Source organism: Caloenas nicobarica, chromosome 5 (genome assembly GCF_036013445.1).
Source record: "Caloenas nicobarica isolate bCalNic1 chromosome 5, bCalNic1.hap1, whole genome shotgun sequence".
NCBI classification, from domain to species: Eukaryota; Metazoa; Chordata; class Aves; order Columbiformes; family Columbidae; genus Caloenas; species Caloenas nicobarica.
The window spans coordinates 42,696,638-42,716,267 of NC_088249.1; the positions used below are offsets into that span (position 1 = coordinate 42,696,638).

General features: G+C 38.1%; 1 protein-coding gene across 12 annotated transcripts in view; it reads right to left on the reverse strand.

Annotated features, from left to right (window-relative positions):
• The window catches only part of CELF1 (CUGBP Elav-like family member 1), a 61,019-nt gene that overhangs the window by 35,257 nt on the left and 6,132 nt on the right, over positions 1-19,630 (reverse strand). For 8 of the 12 annotated variants that reach the window (XM_065635671.1, XM_065635670.1, XM_065635667.1 and 5 more), the window contains exon 2: positions 7,524-7,564. The exons of the other annotated variants lie outside the window; for them this stretch is intronic. The gene's annotated coding sequence lies outside the window, so the exon portion shown is untranslated. The remainder of the gene's footprint in view (positions 1-7,523; positions 7,565-19,630) is intronic. 12 annotated transcript variants of the gene reach the window in all.

Below are 19,630 nucleotides of genomic sequence, written 5' to 3' on the forward strand. Positions count from 1 at the left end.
ACAGTATTATCCATATACCAATGTGATGCTAAACAGTTCTGCTTTGACTGCCACACATCTACTTGCCTGATCGGTCTAGATGTCCCTCTTGCTTTTATTTCAAACAACAAGCAATGAAGTGAATGCACATATCAATTGTAATAGGTCATGTGTGGCTATTATCTTCTTAAGCGGCTGGTATCTATAAACTAACTTTTCAAATGACAGCTAAGAACACAAAATCTTAATAACTGATACAAGAGTATTCCTCCTGTAAGGAGGAAAGGAGATGACACTTCACACAATTTTTGGAACTCCTTGTTGGGAGGATAGTGCAGATGCAACACATTTATGTCAGTGCAAGAACAGACTGGACAAGTACTTGGAAGAGGCCCATCGGAAGCTACCAGACAAACCACAATAGGTTCTCCTGAGCTGGAAACAGGGAGGCTGAGAGACCATTAAGTCAATTTTGTGGTGAAAACAAACACTACAGATTGTTAGCCTTTGCGAATGGTAAAGATGGGTCTGGAACACACCAAAGAGCAGGAGTATGCTTACTCATTTGTGTTGGGACCAGACAAAAAGCACTATGGAAAAAAATAATAGTTGTTCTGTTAAAATTACTCAAGAACCGAACTGTACACATACTACATAAATGCTAATTAAAAACGGTCAGCTATTATCAGCACTATATTCAATTGCTTTAGTACGTAACACCAAAGACCATCCTCCCTGCTCCTCATCCCAACTGCACGACGAAAAAAAAAAAAAAAACCACAAAGACCCCAAACACGCCTCTGGACTTCAGGAAATGTTACAGCACAGAGAGTAACCAGTATGTACACTTTCCCTTCTTCTCAAAATACCTTGCAATTGATTTCAATATGTCATCATATAACTGATGAACAAATTCAACCTGTGGTATACTCAGTATCTGGCTCACTCCTGAGGACAACTTACACCAAATAGCAGACAGTAGCTCTGCAACATGAGAGTTAATCTAGCAGGAAACAGGTTACAACATCTGTTCAAATCTGAGAAGCAAAAAAAATTGCAACTAGGTCCTGCTCTGGCAATAACTACTACTAACAAGACGTGTAACAAGAACTCAGACAAAGCTGAATTATCAGTCTTAAGACCCTCTTAGAGCAGATGAATGAAGTTCACAGACTTTAGAATGGGAGCCTCCAAACTTTGTCTATTTTCCTCTTACCTCCTTCTGACACATTGCCTTTTCATCTGCTTGCCTGAGAGGGGACACACAAGCATGCTGTGAATACACTGTCAGGGCCATGGGTATCAGAATTCTTAAATGTGAGCAACCCACAGCTCTGCAGACAATGATCTGCTTCTCTAGGGCAGAACAGCTGCACAATGCTTCCCTGAGTTTTACTTTCTTAGCGCACAGCTGTCAGCTAACACATTAGCATGAGGCCACCAAGTCAGTGCATGACCTGCTGCAGCTGTGTCGGCTGCTTCAGTGATGACACTACAAACACCTACACAGGCAGTACCAAAAAGAGAAAAAATATGGAATTGACTGGCCATGAAACTGTCTCCTGACGATGACCTCAAACACCCATCTCTGACCATAACATTTCTTACTACCCTACAGCAATGAGGCATAAGCAAACCAATAGCCTCTCCAAAGCTCCCTGGTTTGAGATTAGGCAAATAAGTTTGCGTTATTTTGAAGTATATCACAGCTGTTATTTCCAGAATCTGTATCTATTTAATTATTTTTTTACGCAAAGGCAGAAATTCCAAAAAAACTCAAATATCACAGTTTGCAATAGTGCCATTTACAGACTGACAGTCAACATCAGTTAGTATTTACGTTCTTTCCCAAAGGTAGCCAGTACCTACCCACCCTGTTTTCAATGACAGTACCTGTGCAGCATTAGTGTAAGAGTCTACTAACTTACCATAGAGAAATAAATTAAAAAGATGTCCATGTAAGTATAATCTTTAAATTAAAATATTTTCCTAGAAACTCTATCTTCTCTTGAGTGTTTAATTATCTCCTTCTTATACCTGTTCCCCAAGGATACATTAAACACTTCCATTAATCTTCATAGAAATATAACAAGAGAGATACCTGGATTATTGCCTTCCCTTTATAGAGTAAGGCATTTTCTTTTACTAGCTTTAGGCTTCAATTTTGTAATTAAAGTTCCCAATTGTGACCTTCAGAATACTGATCTGAAATGTATATTCAACTTGTGTCCTTCCCAGCTAAATTTTGTTTCTTTATCTTGCATATTTCCTCATTTTTTCCAGACTAAGGGAATAGAAATGGAGACCAAAAACCAGCATTATCAGCTAGTTCTTGGTAGTAGTAGTGATTTTTAAAAAGCAAAATCCAGAAAACCATAACATAGTAAAACTTACTGTGATGCAAAGAAGACAGCAAAGGCCTGGCTGCGAAAACACTGTATGAAAGATACTATACACAATCCAAATGAGCAGATGAACAATTTGCCAAAAGACCAAATAATGAATTTGGAGCAGTTAATGTATGACAACCTATGACAGCATCTGTACTTGTAGAACAGATAACACCAAGCATTAATGCAGGCTCCCTAGAATAATGAATTTTGGCAAGTCATAGACAAGGAGTAATCATTACATGTTTATCCCTCTTTGCAAGACATTTTACAATTAATAATTGATATGAGGAAGAAGCATTGATCTGTGATTCTCAGGGCAATTGCTTTTAAAGCAGAAGTGTATACGTTTCTTCCTCGCATTCAAAGAAGGCATATAAATGTTAAAAACAACATTTTTTTAAAAATAGATGTGAAACACTATTTCAGCTTAGCTTAGCTCTATAAGAAGGTATGCAAAAGAAAATTTCAGTTAAAAATTATTTTTTTAAACGTCTGCCAACATTCCAGTAGATGGTTTGGGAAGCATTTTGCATTTTTTATCATCACAGTGCTAGAACACAATATTAGTGGTGATATTTTGCAAGAAACAAACTATGGAAATCTTAAGTACTTAAGAGATATCTGAAAGACCTGTAGACACTTTGGCACTGTAGACAGAAAAAAATTCTTGAGAAAGTAGGAAAAGTGGCTTGGTCACAACAATAGTAAGAGGAAATAAAGGAAGCAGATTGACACAGACCAGGAGACAAGGCAGGAAATGAGAGTATAAAGTGAGGGGACACATTTCTATCCTGTGAAAGGACAGAGAACTACTAAAAGGAGACAGGATGGAATATTTAAGGCAGCAGCAAGGTTTGAGGGGGTTCCTCCCCCTCTTTCTTTCTGTTTATTCAGACCATCAGACACACAGAAAGTATGGATGATAAATCATGCTGGCACTTCAATGCTTAAATCTTCAGTAGAAGAGAAGAAGAATACTAATGCTTGCAAGCTATCATGCCATGAAAGCAGAGGTACAGATGCACTCACACTGACTTTCCCCTCTTTCTCTCCCTAAATGTTATCTCTGAGCTTACGAAAATGATATTTTTTTTTTTTTTTAAGACTGGCCAGAAGTTCAACTCCAGGTATTTCAGCTTCTGTGTAAGAATCAACACTGCAAGCAATTCTATGGAACAGAATATTTCACATCTCTTTCAACTTTTCTTACTTTGCAAATACAAACACACAACATAGAAAACTGTTTTCAAATAGGCCTGTATTTTGCTGTCTTTTCCTATATTATACAATTCTGCATCTCTGTACTTAGTCAAAAAGATGCACCGGAAACAAACATAATCTCTGCAATATTTGCTAGAGAGATTTTTTCAAGAATCAACATTTTAGGTTAGTTTTCTGCCACTAAAACAAAGCCAGAAGCTGATATTCTGCAAAGAAACTCGAAATCCTGGAAATCTCTGATCATGGTGCTTGTCTTCAAGCCAAACATACCACAAAACACTACAATGGGCAAAGCAACTACATTTACACAGACAATTGCTGTGTGGTTGTATATTGGACCCAGGGGAGACTACAGAACCAGCTATGCAGTTCCAGGACAATGTTACATTACCCTACATGAGAATCAAAAATGCCTTTAACCAACATATATTGCAAGCAACATACCTTGTGCATGTGTAAAGTAAATATTAAAGTAAGAACTGGTCAGAGTTACATTTTTACTTAAGAAACATAATGTGTAATCTTAATTCAAAGGAACAAACTTCATAGTATTAAATTATTTTAAAATGTCTCCTTTCTGAAATGTCTTAGAATAGTAGTCAGAACTGTTTAAAAAAAATCTTTCAAAAGTATGACAGAGGATTTATTTTTATTTCCCTTTTTATTCCCAGTTTCAAGAGACCTTTTGGACTACACAAAGAAACAAGTCTCAAGTCTCATTGTTCTTTGCAGCCATCCCAACAGCCATGCAAGCCATTTTGAGGAGTCCTTTAAACTCAAATTGTGTCTACTAATAGTAGCAGACACAAATGCGAATCAGTTAACATGATACTACAGCAAAAATTCAATCACTATTCCTCATTTCATTTTATCCAAATGAAAGCTTTTTGTTTCATGTTACCTGAAGAGAGTTCAAATGCAGCCCAGGCAGCTCCAGGAGATCACACTATGCAGTTAAAATAGTAATCACTGTAATAACGATGTCTACATAGTGCATCAACTTAGAACACAATAAGTCATGATATCCTCTGGCTCTTGGCACAAGGCTGCAAAGGCAGCACTGCAGCTCCAGTACCGTCTGTGAGCAGGGCGGAGATGGGGATGGGATGTGGTATTCTCGGAAAGACAAACAATTCAAGCTCCCACATACATTGCGGGTAGAAAAGACTAAAAGATGAAACAAGGGAAGCTCCAGCATCACTCCTGGCACAGAAGAAATGCAATCGATTTAGGAAGTTGTTATTTTGTTATCTTGTCTCGTAATCAAAGTTGAGACTCCTGCTGCATATTTTGGACAAGCAGCCAACTACAAAACTTCACTAGCTTTTAAGCTACACATGCAGGACCATAATAAAAACGTCAGAGTGTGTGTTTCTGAAAAATATTTAAACTTTTCAAGCCTCTTGGAAAGGCCAAAGGAGAAACAGCATGATATATGTGCCATAGTCTTCCCAATCAGCTAAGAAAATACAGCCACGACCACCTAAAATTTACTTATTACCAAGGTCTAAATAATCTTTAAATTAGATGCTACAGTAGGCTTCAACTACAGGAAGAGCTAAGCCCAGAAACAATGAAGAAGAATACTCTGATCCAGAACACTCCCTCCAAACAAACAAATTTATAACCAAACAAAATTTACATCTACTTTCCTAAACTATAAATGGCTTTAGAAGCACTGGGAAGAATTAAATTCTCTTATGGTAAAAGAACCAAAGTTCCTTCTAAGTAGACAAATCTACAACCTCTTAATGCTCATTTTCATCTCTAGGTCAAAGACTTTCATTTTGGAAGAGGCTCAGTTCTGCAGAAATTCTATTTGAACATAGACATGTTTCAGGTAAAACCAGATAAGTTGCTGTTCTTCATCACACAACATGCCTACCTATCCGTCCCAATGGAGCTTTCATGAGAGCTTACTTTCAGGAGAACAAAAGGATCACCCTAAAGGAGGGGCAAGGCAGTAAGAACAATACAAGCACTACAATTGCAAGTCTCAGAGTAAACTCTATATTCAAAAACTTGTCTGGTTATAGACAGCAGCTACCAGAAAAGTGGGTAACAAAACCAAGTGCTATTTCAAAGGCTGGTTGATTCCTTAACTCAAAGCAAAGATGACTCCTGCTCAGAGGTACCAGACCCGAAGTGGAATGCCATCAGTTTTATTCTGATATGTCTCTGTGGAGTTAATTTATGGCGTTAATCATCATAAGAGGCATTTCACACTGGGATGCATACAAGCAATTTTATATACCATTATCGGATATTCAAGAAAAGACTCGATCCTCTTTCGTTTGGACACCTTTCTACATCCATATTAGGACAGATAATTCAACTTTATGTTGCTCTTAAGAGGAGGAACCATGGACCTCACACCAAATGGACGTGTTCAGTTTTGTGACTTACTTTCAGCAACCGTAAACTTGATTATTATTTCGTTATTTAAATAACCTGATTATTTTGTTATTTAAGTAATCCCAACCTACTGATTCTGGACCTGTGTTTTGTAATTGGTAAAATCCCATGAGTTTGAAAAACTAGGTCTAATCACAGATTAGTCTGTCTCAAAAGACACAAACTCTTCAGACAAAACTACAAATATTATATAATGACCAGTATTATCTCTTTTTTATCTTCTGTGTGGTCCTGATGGAGGAACAAAAGAGTAGGAAGGGCAAAGTACAGAGCACCAGTAATTTAGGAAATAAGTTTGTTTTACAACATCCACAATGCCTGGAGACCAATGCCCTCTAACTGTACTTCCAAACACAGAGGTCAATCACCAATTCCCTAAAAATAACTTTAAAATGTTCCTGGATTTCTTAATCCAACTTTAGCTCTTTGTACCCTGATGAGTAACATATGGCGAGACAGGATATCCTGCACTTTAAAGACAAACTTGATTTTCTTTCTGATATAGACATAACTAAATCCTTTCCAATATATTTATGAAAACTGTAGCAAATGTCTGACCATAGCAGAAAAAAAGCATTTCCTCTAGACAATATCAAAACTCATCTCTCCCTCATTGTCTACAGCCTAAAGCACACCTTAAATATTTCTGCCATAGCAAAGGTGATTCATTAGAAGAGCAACAATCGCCACACTTGGAGCATGATAGTGTTGCTTAACACAGCAGTTACAGGTCAACTGTCCTCACAAGTGAACTGAAACTCTTAAGACACACAGTTCCAGACAGTTCGATCTATTTGTTTTGTACTCCTCTGACCACATACATCAAATCATTCCAACTTGCTAAATCAGAGAAAGAACTAATTGATCACAGAAGAGCTTTTTTATTGGGTTGTCAAGCTGACCTTGCCTACCATGCAGTCAAACTATCACGAGAAGCAAGCATAACCAAAGGACACAGGAATACTAAGTTGGAATCTGAATAAGAGAAGGGGGAATTGTCTCAGCTGCCTCATGAAACTACCCCCTTGCTGGACTTCAGAGGCATTAAGAAAATTGCAACGTAAGATCCTTGCATTTGGCTCCAAGCATTTTCATACTAGACTGTTCCCGTTTTGCTGCACATAAGCAAATTTACCTCAGCCCACAGGGAGTTGTTCCACTAATACGCACCTTTAGGGTTTCATGTACTACGGAGTACTTGAGATTTGTTCTGGTCAAGAAATTAATATGAAGATACGCATTTCTACTTCGTAGTTTGTTATGTTTCTAAAATCATTAAACCACAGATGGAGCTAAAGAAGCCTATTGACTTGGTACTCACAGTCCTAAATTGTTAATGCTCCCAACTCCCTTTAGCAGTACAAAGGCAGGAAGAATTTAAGGTTCAAGGAACACTGCTCACTGCAGTGGAAAATGACTACCTTCATAATTGGAAGCAAAACCAGCTCCTCCCTAAACCTCTGAAAGGAATCTCCAATAGGTAACTGAGGGATACCAACTGTAGTTGGTTCATACCTGCAGCTATGCACCTTCCTCTAGTTGTTCCAGTCTTCACTCTAAAAGGAAAAAAAACCAGACATTGAGTATTCCAGAGATAAAATCAGATAATAACAATCATTACAACATGAACTCCATCTTGTAAAACGCTGAGGACTGTGAAAGTGAAGCATATTTCTAATAACAGAAGTCATCATGAGGTGGTAACTATCCTCATCAGACTCAAAAATGAAGACGTGCATTTCAAAAATACAGAGAATAAATGAAAGGTGCAAAAAAAAAAAAAAAAAAAAACAGGACTGCAAAGACAACATGGCTGAAAACAGAAGTCTTGTGGCTTCCTAATAACATTCAGTGGACTTATCCTACCTGTCTGGCTTTTTGGCTCTCATGACAGAAGCAGAGTTACCAACAGCAGTACCCACAATCCTAACTCCTATATTACTTTATTTTGACAGCTGCAGCACCAACAGATGACAATGAACCTGTAGATGGGAACTTTAATGTACGATAGCACAGATGGAAATGTATGAAAAGGCTCTGAATTAGGGAATGCAAAGAACAACACAGGGAAAAATGTTATTTTGCATTTGCATGATGATACACAAATCAACCAGGAACCATCCAGGCTTTCTGTACTATCAGTTCATAAGTAGGGGCCGCAACTCTGTGATTCAGGGTTCTCTTTCTGCAGATTCAGTAACTGACCCACAACAGAAGCTAGCATATATTTAAATACAAACGTTGGATTTTTTATTTATTTTATTTTTTTTTAAAGAATCTCTTCTCTGCTTCTTCCTAGGCTATTTTGCAGAACTACACTCATGGTTGTCCAGCAGCATTTTATGGAAAATCCAAATTCATTTACTTATCTATAGGTAACAAACTAAAAACTGCATCCATCTGCAAGGAGAAGAGTTATACAAGGCTACTGGAGTTCCCACATTTTCAGTGCTTTGAAGGCTCCTTCATAACCTTTGTTCTTTAAGAAGTATGGATAAGTGACCCATATCCTCTTCTAACTTGTCTTGTAATATACTTGCATATTTATCACCTGTACTTCTGCTCTCTTTTCCAGAGGAAGATCTCTTGAGAATTTTTTATCCCTATTTTATAGCAGTTTTCAATTGTTCTAATTTCTTCATAATTTGTTCAATTGATAAATTATACCCTCTAAAGGAACACAGAATCCTAAACACAAAACCCCCCTTTTCTTATAATACTAGTTAAGAGCAACAAAAATCAATCCATGAATCCTGAGAAATATAACTCAGTTATCCAAAACATAATTTTTAAATTGTGTTTTTCAAAATTACGAACTTATATTTTCTAGAGTATTACTAAAACTTGACTATTGGTCAGGGAATGCTTTACATATTGATTTTGTTCTGTTTCACAATAACATTCTGGATTACGAAGCTCCTACTTCAGGCAAATATATTACCTGAGGACACCTCCTTCTACCTCACCTACATTCCTTTCCCTTTTGAAGTTTAATTAAAGAATATTTGTTTATGGCCAAAAAATGGTCTCAGATTCTGCTAACATGTCTGGCTTCAAAATTTTTGTTTTCTTCCTTTTAAACTCAATCTTTGCCAGATATTTAAGCCCTATGGAAGTTGTCATAAATGCCAAGTTATATTTTTGTGATAATCAGCTTTCAGAAAAAACTGAAATATACATCTCATTGATCTTGCAAATGCTTAAGAATATACTTGTAAATAACTTTTTAATGTTAAAAAGAAAGTCTTCCCCTCCCACATGTAACTATGTAACACTCTAAAGAATTAATTTAAAACCTTCAAAGGAACCAAAAGTACAGCTAACACAGCCAGAGGAACCCATAACTCTTAGATACCTTTGGGAAAAAAATATACCTCAAGGAATCAAAGGCAAAATCCAAAACCATAAAAACTTTGAAAAGCAAGCAGCAAATCTGACAACCACCTGTAGAAAGCCTGAGAGAATGCTCTTAAATCACAAATGTTTCTCAAAACAAAATTGTTTTAGTACGGTTCATTTAATTGCATGCAGAACATAAATACACCGAGTACTTTATCCAAGTTTATACATCAGACAAACCTAGCCTGAAGGCCAAGGAATCTGACAACTGTATTTCTTCTAAGAAGAAATCAGGACTTGGATACTTCAGACCAAGTTATATACAGCCAGCATGCTGCCAGCAATCTGTGTAGCATAGCAATTTCTGTAACTAACTGGCATGGCAGAGAGCTCCTGTGCAAACTGCAGATTCACCCCAGCCCAGCATTACATGCTGATAGTGAACTGTTTTCATAGTTGCATGAGTGTAGGTTCTTAGTGGGGACAGCAAAATAATTAACCAGTGTAAACTGGGATATCTCATCACAGCTCTTGCAAAGAAGATTTTTCCTGAAGTTGCCCCCAAGACTGAAGTGCTGCATCCAAGTGCAGATGTCACTTCCAACTCCTGTACAAAGCTGGGAAGAACTATGACACCATCTGACAATTCCATGTAGAAAAATGAAGGTTTAACACTTAGATTTAACACTTAATCCTGCCAGATATAAGAGTGACAAAATACACTCTCACTGATGAACAAACAGTTGTAACTTCTGGTATGCAATATAATATAAATAGACCTGCAGCTGGTAATGAAAACAAGTGGCTCCAGCCACTGAGTACTAGGCAACGGATATGAGCCCAATAAATCTAGTGATATTGCTTTGATACTTAATGGCAAAACTTCAGTCTCACCAGCACCCAAGACCATCTGTAAGAAATACTGGATCATTTAATGGATCCTGATCAATGCAATTACTGTCACAGTCAGCACTTGCCTAGACCAGTTAGTTCTGATTTCTCATTACACTTTCCAGGAATTAATGTTTGTGGGAGTTCAAGATTACTATTGACAATTAAAGAGGCTAAGAGATAAAATATACCACATAGCTCAACCTCAGATACATCCTGGCGTCAACAGTCTGTCACATAAATCAGCATTCAGTCTGGACTCACTGTTGATTTACATACTTTTATGTACCAATATGGCCAATAAAAACTTGGAGATATAAAAATAACTATTTCTCTGGAGGTAGTGCACGAGGGAGATGATGCAGAGAGTGAAAGAGCAAGCACACTAGATAAATCAGATTATGAATAGAGAGGCCTATACAAATCAGATGAAGTTTCAATTACTGTACAGCTTAGGCCACAACCCACAGAAAGTGTGTTACTTTCTAGTAAATGTTACTTATGAGACAGCAAGACAGAGATAGCGACCAGAAACTCCTATAGTGCCAAAACCTTACCAAGGAAGCTGCCATAATTTCTTATCTGAGAAATGCCCATCTTCTACTGCAATCTTTACACCACCCATACCTCTCAGCACCAGAAGCTACTTGTTCAATGCAAGGCAGCAGCCCCCAGTCACCACGCCTGCTCACTTCATTTTTGCAGATGTCGTCAAATACTGTTTTCCCCAGTGTTGTCAGCACAAGTACTAACACACATACAGGCTAGCAGACAATCTGTACAGTAAGTAGACCAGCTGAATTACTGATGACAGTATGTTTGACTATCAGAATGTAAGTTTGTTCAGTTGAAGATATAATAGGAAGAACAGAATGAAGAACAGAAGAGGTGCATATTTTAGGACCGCTGCAGATTAAGATAAAAAAAAAGAGAAAACATTTTAAATGCCATGCTTCAAGTTACTGTAACCAGAATATCATAAAATATTTAAGATTTGGGATGTAGACCAATGTACAACGTCTGTTCCATGCCCAGTCAGCAATTACAGCTTAAACATTCCCAAGATCAACTATTAGCCTTACAACCCATAACGAAAGTGTCAAGAGACACTTTGAGAACGCAAAACAATTCTATGGTCTACTGGGACTGGGGCTTAGAAGACACAAGCTCTTATTACTAACTATGGGATTGAATAGAATTGGACAAGTCACTTTATGGTCCTTAGAGTTTCCATTTCTACAGTATTATCACCTTATTTGTTTTCTTTGTGAAAAGATTATTTTTGGGAACTAGTGGCAGAATGCATTACATAGGAGTCAGACAGTATCATCACATTGTTATAACTGTACCTCAGCTGAAAACCTAGTAAACAACTTTATAAAAGAAGTTTCCACAAAACATTTGTCTGCTAATAAAAAACAGAGAATCTCACCAACAAAAGATTTAAACTTGATATATCCTTCCAGATTATGGCATTAAGGAACTCTCAAAATATCTTAAGAGTTGCAAATATAGATGGAACACAGCACTGTAAGCTTTTATTTACTTTCTGAATGAGGATACAAAATATTCAGAAAACACACATTCATGTTTTGCTTTATGGATACAGTACATGCCACAGGGAGACCTACCAAATGTAGCACAGAGTTTTATGTCTTTCGGGTAAAAGACTGAGGTGTAGCAAACAGAAACGATATTCCCAGTTTAACCATTAAGCCTACTTCTAGCAGCAACACCACCAGCTGAACTTTAATCATCTCACCCATCTCAGCCACAAGATTCAAATACTACCACTGTCACTCACCTATCATTAAAGGCAAGATAAAGAAGTCTCAGTGGGAAAATCGACCCTGTGCAGTGTTTAGACAGACATCGCTTGCATAGCTCTGCATTAAAATAAGTCTTTTATAATGGTATCAAGGTACTTACACACTTCTTTCTTTTCATTGCATAAAATAAAATAGTTCAAATCCAAACAAGGAAGATGTATTGCAGGTCTTCCCACACAGATCCTCAAATGCAATCACTGTTCTGTACTATCACACCTAAATTACTAAAAGACGACAGAGTGCATATGACCATTACCAGCATTTACTGCCAGCTTCAGAGGGCAAATAATTCTGAGGTGTCCCAATTTTGAAATGTTAGAATCAAACTGGATAGAAAATACTGAAGAGGCGTGAAATTCTGCATCTGCAAAATGTTTAAGTATAAACATTTATATTTTATTTCAAAGAAGCACAACTAAGAAAGATTCATTTACCTTAAGCTTGTATGTGTCTCTTGCTTGGCTTATGTTAGACAAATAGCTGCCATGAACTCTACTGTACAGAATCTGCCATTGACACGCCTGCAAACCAAAGAGTAAAAATATGTGCACTTTTTGTTTGTTTGTTTTTGTTGGTTTTGTTTTGTTTTTCCTCTGGCAATCGGCAGATGGTCAAATCCTTTGCAGAAGTAAGTGAATACAAGCCTCAAATTACACTAATTTACATTTGCAAGGAACTGGAGTCAATACTCTTTTAAAGAAATGAATATTGATTCAAATCACTTTCAACAGCAAATAATTTTCATTAACACTTGAAGAGATTTAATATTGGGTGTGTAGAGCTGAAGCTTTTAAAAAATATTTTGTACTATTTCTTTTTATTCATCAGAGGCAAACACTGGCATTGCTGTAGGAACATTAACTTAGGAATGTCCTGACTTCTGATCAAAACCACAACTGAAATCTAACCATTTCACTGCAAGCAGTTCTTCCTAAGCTTTTGCTCAAGCTCTCCAAAGGTCTCTCATTTGTCATCATTTGCAGCATCATCTGCATACTTTTTTTTTTCTACCAACATTTACCCACCTCTTCAGCATCTTTATAAAGTATCTGAAGCATACAAACCCCTGTAAATAATATAGAAAATCCAGAAAAAAATTCTGGATTAATTTACAACTTACTACCTACTGAAAACACACCAATGCATAAACACATGCATCACTTTGAAGCATTATTTTTGTCTGAATACCATTCAGAAATGTAATGCCACAGATGAACTTTTCTCCATCTGAAGAAGCTTAACTTCCATTCTTAGTTACCAATATCTAAGGACGACTAATAGAATGTCTTTCCTACTGATATCAGCAGCCTTTTACTCCACAAACTACTCTCATGGCTCATTTCGTGACCCTGAAACACCACCTCCAAGCTGCTTGCCTGCGGAGATTAATGCTCACTGCCTCTTGTGCCAGCACAGCTTCGCTTGCTTCTCTCTCTTTCCAAGGCCTCTGAAACAAGGCTGGATCCGTCACCCGATCTTAGACTTTAACTGGGTGGGGGAGAAAGGGGTGGGAAGGATCAAGAGTGTCAACGCACTTTGCCAAGAACTAGAGACTCAGTACTTGCTTGTAGTTCTATGCACGTATTTTCAGACGCTCTTCACTTACACACTTCTCCATCAATTCTTTCCACTCACTTTTCCTGGAAGGCACAGTATGACATCAGCTGGTTTCCACTGCTAGCCAGAGGAGACTCCAGAAACTTCATGACAAAAACAAGTGCTATAAATACAGTTTTGGCTGCATGAGGATTCAGACATAAAATCCTCTCATACATGTTGCTGCATTTTCAGGGTTTCTATATCTCATACCTAGATTCTGGAGGTACCTTATACTTCCTGAATCAAAACCTCACATGTTAACAGTCTACGTGGCACATTATGTTCTCTCTGTTCTCATATCAGGAAAGTTCAGCAGTTTCTTCCCAAAGAAACAGCAGGCTTCTCTGCACAGCAGCATGTGCCGCATATATGGTTTGTTCAGCGTGGAGGAGACTGAGGGGAGACCTCATCAAGGTCTACAGCTTCCTCACAAGGGGAGGAGGAGGGCCAGGCACCGAACTCTTCTCTTTAGTTACCAACAACAGAACCCGAGGGAACGGCAGGAAGATGTGCCAGGGAGGTTTAGGTTGGATATTAGGAAAAGGTTCTTCACCCAGAGGGTGGCGGAGCACTGGAAGAGGCTACCCAGAGAGGCAGTCATGGCCCCAAGCCTGACAGTGTTCAAGAAGAGCCTGGACAATGCCCTCAGACACGTGGTGTGGACTGTGGGGTTGTCATATGCAGGGACAGGAGTTGGACTCGATGATCCTTGTGGGTCCCGTCTAACTCAGGACATTCTATGACTCTATGACATCAAATATTGCATTCATAAAGAAATATGTTAAGACAACATTTAGTATCTCTCCGTCTAGAGCCAAATGGTATGTGCCACAACAGCTAACACAAGCAAACAATTCTTACTTCACTTTCTTGGGTTACATTACTAGAGATGACTGGATATAAGCTCTCCATAAAGATTAGATAGAAACGGGGCAGAAATACATATGCGTAGATCAAGATATTCCTATTGTAGATCTAGTTTAAGCCAACGCTCTTGCCAAAATAATATAGCACAACTCTTTCCTTGCCAGCTATCCATCCCTACCTATGTATAACAAGCCTGAGAAAGGAAATGATGCAGGTGTGATCTAGCCTACCAACAACAACAGGAAAATAATAGTTTTAACTCGGAAATGTTCCCTGATTCAATTCACTGTACAACCACACAGATGCTCTTGGCAGCACAGAGGAAAGGGGAAATGCATGAAAGATGGAGCAAGCCTCTTTCAGAGCAATACTGGCATATGCTCAGTCAAATTAATCGTGAAACTACATCATCAGATTTAGATGCTGAATTTCACATAATCAATTCTCTACTGATTACCTCTTTTTAGAGGTCCCTAGCAATATATCCACTACTTCTGTTATGAAAACACTGTACTTCTAAGAAGCATGTGCATTTTCTTCCATACAATCACTTTTACTGTACCTATTTTTGTCAGTGGACTGCAACCAATATTTTAAGACATGTCACTCCCTATCCTTGATCAAACTATATGATTCAGCTTTTTAAAACAGTAAGTAAATCCTTTTTAACTTTCACTGTTCACTTACTCTTCCTGGAGTTTAATACCTGTAATTGATTTTCAACAGCAGTTGTAAGTTTAACTAACTTCAAATGAACAACTGGACTTGATTTCAAATTCCTGTAATCTTCCCACATGTCCATCCTTAACCTAACTTTATTATTCAACTACATGATTATGACCTTAAAAAAGAAGAGGAATTGTTTTCTTAAAGAATAAAAGCAATAAGGTAAGAAGAAAATTTTTTAAAAATACACTTTCCTGTGGAATTTCACGACCTTCAAAGGATGTCAGACAAAAGTTAATTTCTCACTTGTCTCCAAACTTGATGAAAGCTTTTCTGCTAACAGGATACTAATGCAGTCAATCCAAAATGGATTACTGCGTGTTCTCCCTTGAAGTACATATGGTAAATATGAGTTCCTGTCCTTATGCATCTAAAGCATTATATTTTGCTCCATGAATTACTTCAACTCCTGGAAAGAGGCAGAGCACTAAATTACTCTTTTTGCACTAGTTTGCAATAGGTGCAAGACAAATTTACTACCTACATAGCTCAAAGCATCTGCCTTCCAAGAAACAAAACTGACAGCTTAGCAATCTTACCTCTTACATACTGCTTTTAAGAAGATTCTTACAAAATAAGAGACTTAAAGCTCCTCGTGCCATTCTATAACTTGGCTTTATCTTTCATCTGCTCAATGCACCTGGTGAACGTATATTTCTTCAGTGTTCTACTGATTCATCATTACATCTTTCACAGAACAGACAAACAATATTTTTTAAACATGCAATAGTTCACTTTCAAGAGGCCTTTGAAACTGTCTAACCATATTCCTGATATAAGACTACAAGCAAAATTTAAGTATGCGACCAGAAAACACTTTAAAGTGGCGGAATTGCACAACACTGATCACTAGCATTAAATGATACCAAGCTTTGCTTTTAATTGGCATTGTAAACTCAGAAACAGTTTAGATTTTGTTTTTGCCAGTTTGCTCTGGCTAGTATAAATGAAAGGATTTCAACTGGGGAATCAGGAAGTAGAAAACTGGGAAGGAAAAAAGAAAGAAAGGCAGAGGGCTTTAAGAGGATGTGAGAACTGGGAAATGTATCAGGGCACTTAAGACAACAAGATTAATGTCCCAGAAGCTGCATATTTACAATGACTTCCATAGGTTTTCCAGATAAGATGGAACAACTACTGCAGTGTGTGCTCATTAAACAAAGAATGATCAGAAAACAGTTAGACAACAAAGTTGAGTTCAAGCAGTTCAAGAGTGAGACGACCTTCTGTCACACGTCAATCACAGTTCCCTGACTGCAGACACAGTGCGACTCAGAAACTGCCAGGCAGCTGAGATCCCCCAATTTGCCTCCACAATTCACTTCTTCCAAATTCAAGATACACACAGCCTTCTCGGGAGGAAACACATTGAAGACATTGCAGTGGTAGGAAAGAAAAGTAATTCATGCTGAGTTTATGGAACATGGTCCTCAAGAATGATTGAAGCAACATGCTGCCTTCTGTTTCACAAGTAAAACAGTTTCCCTTGCTCAAATTCAAGAAACAAAAGGTCTGGTTCCTATTTGCATAGATATTAAAAAGGCAGCAAAATTTGTAAGTGGACGGCATCCCCTAAAAGACAGAAAAAATACCCTATAACCTATTTCCTTCTCTCTCAAAAAATTTATTGCCAATGTTAATGGTGGATCCAGTTGCTGTGACTATTTTAAGCATCTTTCTGCTATTCAAAGAAAATAATAACAGTTCACTACAGTCTCAGCAGCCAGACTTCCTGCACTATTTGTTCGCCTGATTTACTACTAAAGAAAAGCAATTGTGAATAGTCATCATAGTGTGCAGGGCCTTAAAAAAAAGTCTGTGCAAACACACAGCCAGGGAAGTCCTCATTACAAGTTTCCAGCTCTTCCTAACAAGGTATTTCCTACAACCCCATCCCTCAACACCAACTGCTTATTCCAAACAAGGCTGGCCAGGGTCTAGCTCCTCATTAATCCCTGTTGCCCATAACAAGTAAAGACAGCACTCAGTTCTCCCAGGACAGGATCTAGCTTTCATTAATCTTCACAGCAGACAGTGACAACCGACTTTTTATGGAAAGATATAGGCCCCAGCTAATCACTCCCCAAAGCACGCAAGGACATTAAAATCCTCATCCCAGAAGATGGCAGCTCTTTCACACGTTAAAACTGCATCCTTCCGATGCTGCTGCCACCTACTACATACTCTCTCTGCAAGATAACTGCCTTTCCTTCTCCCTTGATTCCCAACTTGGATGAACTGCATTTTACAGAAAAAGAAAACATCCACAAACAGATCACCTTTCACTTGGAATGCCAGTCCTCCCCAGAGACAGACAGACAGACGGACGGACGTAACAACAGAGACTGTAAGCCCTGGCTCTCAATTCTGCTCAGCAAATGCCGAATGCATACAGGGCCAGCCACACCGCCTAGTAAGCTCGCGTGCTGCTGCTGTACAAATATAGAAAGCAGAAAGTGGAACAACCGTTTCAGCAGAAGAGATTCTGCTCGGCTACCCAAGAGGGAGGAGCAGGGAGCTGAACCAGCCGAACTTTTTTACCCATACATGGTCTCTTGAGAGAGACCATTGCTAAGACAAGTTCCTTTACACACACACACCCTCACTCACTGTCACACCGTGCAGAGGAAGAAAAGAATTAAAGTGAACAAACTTAAAGGAGTTACTGTTTTGAAATGAGTTCCAAGTCCATTTTTATTGAGCCCACCTTAATAATGTAGAAATGTCCACCACAATTCATCCAACAGAATCTGGGCAGCAACCCAGACGCAAGACAAAAAATCTGCCTTTCAGGGAATCCTCACATCCACCAGCATTTCAAGAACTACCGAATTGGCCACGTCATCCTTGTTGCTTTTGGACACACACATCCACATACTAAACTCTTGGTTTGACCTTTCCTCCACACCCCGAATTGAATTATAACAATATTTTTAAACCTTTCTCCCTTTTAAAGTATTTCCCTAAACCAGCAAGTGCGACCTTTCCCATTGGTTGATACAAACTACTATAGTGACCTGCCATACTATGTCTGCTTTCCCATCAGTCCTTTAACATCAAATACAATTGAACTTTTTTCTATGCGTTCTTCTTTAAAACAGAAGAAATACACCTCCATGCAGCATCTCCTCCTCCCTTCCCCCTGCCCCTTTTCTCATGTTCTGGCACGGAAAGAGAGTAAAATCAGTGTAACTGAAAACCTGAATCCCTAGGTATTCAAAGAAAAAAAAAAAAAAAAGTGGTATAGTCCCTGATTTTTAGTGCACAAGCATGACGGTCTGCAAACTTGAAAGCAGTTTCATTTACATACAGATCTATCATAAGATAGATTTATTACCCTATGCTGCTGCCTATTTCTTATACTTAGTGCATCCCACATTTATGTGGTGATACATACCTGTCTTACAGAAGTTACCAGAAATGTTCTGTCACAAAAATAAGTGTAAGTTGCAACTTTCAGCTATACCAGGAAAGCAGTAACCAGTTCAGAATTAGAAGAGGTGCGCTAGTCACATAGTTCTGTTAATGTGACTTGCAAGTACATATAAAAGTACTAGTGTTTAAACCAACAATCTCTATATTTTTCAAATTTCTTGTGACTGATATAATGGTTTGGGTTCCCTGCAAATTCTGGAAGACATTGGTTTACCCAGAATTAGCTGTATGCCTAAGAATATCCTGAATTATCTTCCTCACAAAAATGATCAAGAATATGTGTCCTAATACTGCTCCCCTAAAAGCAGTCATGAAATGCCTATTAAACTTAGTCTTGAATGAAGTGAAAAATACCTTAAAATCCAAAGAAATTCTAAAGCAAATTCTGCAGCAGAGAATTAGTGCCTTAGCAGCTTCCACACTGTGAAATACAGACAGTACCACCTGCTGCTAGTCTTTGATAGTGATCAAATTCTGGCACTGAATATACAATCCAAAATGTAATATGGGTGGCCTTACCCCATAAATATCAAAATATTCTCACTTAACTTTTCCTAAGTCACCAAGCATATGATCACAGGTTTCTGAGCAGTCAAAACTATGCTTCAAAGAATATACAACACCTTTTTTCCCTCCAAAGATTTTGCATATCAATAATTTTCAATGGTAAATTCTAATATCACTTACAACTGTGCAGGGACACTGCTTCACTCATGAATTTTGTGAGATGCTGTACAGTCATAACACAATGACAGGCAAGACAAAAAATCCAGAAGTTGATCAGTCATCAAGGTGTATGTTTTTTAACTTGGAAGTCTAAAAGGAAAACAGGAATTTTTGGAAGGGAAATAACAGAGGCACAGGTGAATTGGCAAAAAGACTTTGAGACAGTGCTCTGCTTAGGAATCTCACACTATAAATGAGAGACGAACTACT